Here is a 6,225-nt window from a genome sequence, read left to right on the forward strand (position 1 = left end):
ATTGAAAAATCTGTACCATCTCCACCAGCCTGAAAGTTCTATGAGTCAATGTCAAGGAGCAAACATCGAACTTGAAAATAACCACTTATAAGTGTGACATGTGATATAAACAATAATATGAGTGTCTCACAGCTTTCTTCTTCACCCTGCCTCTGCTTCTTGACCTGCTTCAGGCTTTTCAGTTTCCCTATTTTCCAAAAAGGGTTTTGTGTTAAGGAATCAGTGTGAGAGGGCAAGAAATGAGGCACTGTCACAGCTAAGAGCACAAGCTCTGGAACTAGACTTTCTGGTTTTAAATCCCAGCACTATTACTATCTGTGACCTTGGGAAAGTAACTTACACTCTCCGTACCTCAGTTTCCCCATATGTAACATGGCAATAGTATTGATACCTAACTCCTGTGAGTTGTTAAAAAGGATTAAATGACTTGAGCACAGTGGCACACATCTCTAATCTCAGCCAAGAGGCTGAGGCAGGAGGATTGCAATTTTCAGCAACTTAGTGAGAGCCTGACTCAAAATAAAAAATAAAAAGAGCTGGGAAGGTAGCTCAGTGGTAAAGTGCCCCTAGGTTCAATCCCTGATACCAAAAAAAAAAAAAAAGGATTAAATGAACCAAACCTTATCAAGCATTTGGAATAGTGTGGATCATCACAGGCTTTTAGTGAATATTATCTAGGGGTGTCATTTTAGTCTCATGGGTTTTTCTCTTCGACCAAACTACTCAATAATAGAAATATGTCAGTAGTACATTGAAAATCATATCAGTATCTTCCATCAGTGCTTTCCTATTCTGCAACTTTTTAAGCAAATTCTAAAACAATATAAATAACATTGCCTCCAAGAAAAGCTATCTTATGTCTCAGGTTCTGTAGGAACTCCTACATTCCCTGCTGTTTTTCCCTTTTCCACAATGTTAGTTTCTGAAGTCTGCCATGACAGAGCAACAGAAAGTAGTTGGCTATTTCTGGAGGCAAGAAGCCCAAAATCAAAGTGTCAGCAGAGAAGTGCTCCCTCCAATGTCTCTAATAGAAGACACTTCCTTGCTTCTTCCAGCCTCTGGTGGTCCCCAGCACTCCTTATATGTGGCAGCATAATCTCCATCTCCACATTCACATGGCAGTCTTCTTATGTGTCTTCATATAATCTTCCATCTGTGCACATCTACGTCCAAATTTCCTTCTTCCTATGAGGATGCTAATTATATTGTATTTTGTGACCACTCTCTTAACTAATTATATCCACAATGACCCTAGTTCGAATAAAGTTATTCTGGGGAACTGGGAAATAGGACTTCATCATATTTCTTGGGGAACACAATTCTAATCATAATATCCACCAATCCCTATTGTTCTACTAATGTATTCATAAGCCTCACTGGTATATTTCTATGATCCTTCCCAGGCCCACCAGCTGCTAGAACAAACTTGAGGGGGCAAAAAGTACCACTAGTGCAGACATCTCACATGTGCTGCACAGTACTCTGCATATGTACCATTGTGATTTGGTCACATTTGTTCCTCTGCTAGTCTGTGAACTCCTTGAGGATAGGGACTATGTCACATTCAACTCTGCAAAGTAGAAATGTACTAAAAGAACACCTGATACATGCAATAGTGCCCTCAAGAGATAAGAGGCAGGAAGGAGTGAAGAGAAGGGAAAAAGTAGCTCCAATGTCTGTGAGCTCAATAGTCTCTGCCTACGAGTGACATCAGGGCTTCAGCTCTTCTTTTCCATTTGTCCCACCTCTGGTTTCTTTCACATCGGCTCCCACCTTTGCCTCCATCAAGGTTCTGCTCTGGACCTCCTATAGCCACCCCAACCACAGGCTGGAGCTAATAGTTCTCTGTAGGTCCTAAGTGACATAAACTCCCTCTTGACATTAGAACCACTCTATGATGGCCTAACAGTCACAACTCTCTCCCTTTCAAAGCCAGGATATGGGGAACACAAACCCTTCCCCTGATCACCTATAGCCTAGCCTGATGCCCAGAGAAATAGTAACAAGCCTTATTGAGCACTTGCCATATGCTGGGTACTATTGTTCTCTTCACAGAAATAAGCTCATTGACCCTCACCATAGTGTTATTGTTCTCTCTCCTTAGACATGAGGTAACTGAAGCTTAGAGAAGTAACTTGGACAAGATCAGAGCTAGTGAGAATGGGAACCAGGGTTGAAATCCAAGCAATATCCACAACACAGAAACAAGCAAGAGGATAGCTGCCCATCTTTTCGATGTCATATTGGAACATTGCCTAATGGAGCCACTTCAAAATTATGCCATTCTCTAGGGTAGGGGTTTACCTTATTGATTCAATCTCTACCATGAATTAAGATATTCAGCTACTCTGTGAGGGTGGATGTTAATCTGAAAACAGAGTGATTAAAATGATTCTTGACCTGTAGCAATGCAAATGAGATTCCCTCCAGTGAGAAGATAACTGTAAAGGTTACAGTTTTCTTGGGGTCTAGGAAATGAGTCATTTTGTATCTGATTTTAGCAATCTTTTTTCAGTATTTTTTTCCTTCAGTGACTATAGATACTTCTGTGTCAACAGTAATCCTTTGAACCAGGTTTACCATCCTGCTGTTTCCCTTATTACAGAGCGGATTAAGTCTATGATACATTCATTCTATATTTGTATGACAGGTATATTTTTAGTGTTTTGAAACTTTTACTTGGCATTCTAAAGCTTTACACGCTTAACCACTATACTGGAATGAATGAATGAATGAATAAATGCTGGATCAAAAAACATATATTGATTATGTGTAAGAAGAGAATGCAAACTATAACTAAAACCCATCAGACCCCTAAAGAGTACGGAGTAGATTTATGCAAAAGAGCATTATTTATCTTTGCAATAACTCATTACAAAGGCAAGAACAGCAGAGGTTACTCTGCGGACATCCTGTGTGCTGTTTCCTTTGGGAGTTAGGAAAAAGTGAGACAGATCTTGAGCCCAAGCCTGGGGCTTACTGAAGAGTTCACTCTTAGGCAGTAAGGGATCCTTAAAAGAGAAAACAACACATTTACCAAGTGCCCAGTGGAAAACAAATACCCCAATTCAAGACTACCAGTAGGACATGTTTCATTTATTGCTTAGAATACAAAAGGTGCTTAATACATATTGAATGAATCAACAAAGTGCCTCTCAATGCAGGAAACCACTCCCACAAAGAATAAAAGTTGACCAAATTCAGTTGAAGACATCTTTCAGGGCTGTTAAAAGTTATTCCCTTTATTTGGGGGAAGATTACAACACACATACTTAGTTCCATGTCACTGCTAATAACTTGCTAATGGTACTGAAGGAGTTCTTAATTATATGGGAAAGACTATGAATGGCCTATTTTTCAAGTGTTCAAAAATGGAGACAAACATTAAAAACTCATTGCATTCCTCTCAGTTTCTCTTCTGGGGTAGTTATAGGCACCTGTGATTTCTATTTGTAGAATAGAAACCCCACTGGGGTGGGGATGGGATGAGTAGGAAAAAAGTGAGGAAGCACAGTCTTGTGACACAGTTCCCTCACATACATCAAAGAAGTGGGAAGAAAACTCAAAGAGTCCCAAGAAATCCCTTCCCCACTCCCAGCCATGCAGCTTTCTCCTGATTCATATGCCTGTGGACTCTTCACCTGTGGGGTCTTCAAAGGGCTACTTACAGATGAATACATTTTAAGAAAACCTAACTATAGACTGCTGGTTCACACGATGCGCTGTGTTTCAGAAAGACCTGGAGCACCAAGAAAGAACACAGAGACCTGGGTTAATTCAAGGAGGTTAGGACCCAGCCTCTTTTTGTCAAGTACCTCATGTGATTCTGATCCACACACGAGTTGAAAATCCGTGGTATAGACCACCTGGACCTGGACCAAAATTCAACAGAAAATAATTATCAGTTTATATCATATATTTCGCCATAGAATTTTTATAACTTACAGCTTTTTCACATTTTCTAAATAACTTGCATCATCTAATAAATATATTTTTAAGTACCTATTGTGTAACCAGAACCAATGGTGTAAGAATTTGGAAATTCTGTCTCTTCCCTCAAAAAACTTAAGGTTTTCTTAAACAGTTTAAATTTCTTAAATGTTTGAATCAACAAACATTTGTACGCTGCCTACCATGTGCCAGGCACTAAAGATAGAAAGACACAGTCCCCCTCCCTTAATACGTATGTAATGGAGCAAACAGGGAGCTATATTATCCTAGTGAGAGCACTTACATATTGAGTGCTTACTCTATGTCAGACTCAGTACCACTTTACTTGGATGGATATTGTAAATATTTTTAAGAACCTATGAGATACAATCATAATATACCTCAATTTGTATTTGAAGAAACAGAAACACACAAGGTTAAAAAAAAAATATTTGCCCATTCTGTTGACCAATGAATGAATAAACAAAATGTGGCATAGCCATAAAACAGAATATTATTCTGTCAAAAAAAAAGAAGAAAGTATTGATATACACTATAACATAAATGAGCCTTGAAGATATTATGCTAAAGAAAAGAAGTCAGAGATTCCTATGATCTGTTTATATGAAACATAACTAAAAAGAACAAATTTTTTAAAAAAAGAATTGGCAAATCCATTGAGAAAAAATGTAGAGAAGTGGTTTCCAGGGACGTGCAAGTGAGGAGTGACTGCTAATAGACACTGGGCCTTCATTGCTGGGTGCTAAAAAATGATGAGGGCTCCCCAACACCAGAAATACAGTAAAATTTACTAAACTATACATTTTTAAATGGCAAATTTTGTGGTATGTGAATTATAACTCAACTTAAAAAGAAAAGAGACAAACATACTCAAAGGCATGCAACCACAGAGCTGGACATTGAACCAGGTCCAGCTTCCTGGAAGCCTGTGTGCTTACCACTAAACTACTGAGCCTTCAGAGAGGAAAGTCAACCAAGAGCCACTTGGCTATCTAGGGACGAGGTATTTACAGAGACCATGGGAGCCAGCAGGAAGCACTCCTAAAATTCAGTTGGGATAGACTTCCAACAGGAAAGAATTACAGAACAATACTAGACAGCACCTGACCTGGGACTAGGTGGAAGAAAATGCAGTTTGAGTAAATTGAGAAAAAACCTCACAGACAACATAAACAAACTATCATATCCCCTCCTTGAGGAAGAAATAACACACGGTGATTGATAAGAACAAAAGCTCTTCAAACTGTGGGTCTGATCAAAGCAGGGATGCTTCCCTAAGGCCCCATGACATGTCTCTGCCTCAGCTTGGGAGGGGGAACATGGGGTTACCATCTACAAAGACTGTAAACTGTTTATAATATGTGTGTGTGTGTGTGTGTGTGTGTGTTGCTGGGGATTGAGCCCAGGGCCTTGTGCATGCAAGACAAGCACTCTACCAATTGAGCTATACCAACTGAGCTATATCCCCAGCCCTATTTACAATATTTTAATGTATGCACACATTCATTTTTCTGGGAATTGTCATAGTTTTCAAAGTGTTATATAATCCAAAAAAGATCTAAGAATTTCCTGTTTAGAAAATGACTACCAAAAGTATATGTTCCTGGGCAAAGACAAAAGGGTTACATTAATGTGGAATAGAAGACATGAAATGATATTGAGGGGGTTAGTTATTTTTATTTGTTCTTTTTACTTACACATAACACTAGAATTTATTTTGATATATTCACACAAGCATAGGATATATCTTATTCTAATTAGGATCCCAGTCTTATGGATATACACAATGTTGAGATTCACTGTGGTGTCTTCACACATGTACAAAGGAACATTCCTGTCTCCCCTCCCTTCCCTTCATTCCCTTTGTCTAATCCACTGAACTTCTATTCCTTCATTCCACGCTCCCCCTACACCTTGTTGTGGTTTAGCCATCCACATATCAGAGAAAACATTCAACCTTTGTTTTGGGAGAACTGGCTTATTTCACCTAGCATGATAGTCTCTAGGTTCATCCACTTACTTGCAAATGTTATAAAGTCATTCTTTACAGCTGAGTAACATTATATTGTGTATACATACCACATTTTCTTTATCCATTCATCTGTTGAAGGGTACCTAGGTTGGTTTCATAGCTTAGCTATTGTGAGTAGAGCTTCTTATAAATATTGATATGGCAGGGTCACTGTAGTATGCTGATTTTAAATCCTCTGGATATATACCAAGGAGTGATATAACTGGGTCAAATGGTGGTTCCATTCCTAGTTTTTTGAAGAA

This window comes from Sciurus vulgaris (genome assembly GCF_902686455.1).
Source record: "Sciurus vulgaris genome assembly, chromosome: 1".
Classification (NCBI taxonomy): domain Eukaryota; kingdom Metazoa; phylum Chordata; class Mammalia; order Rodentia; family Sciuridae; genus Sciurus; species Sciurus vulgaris.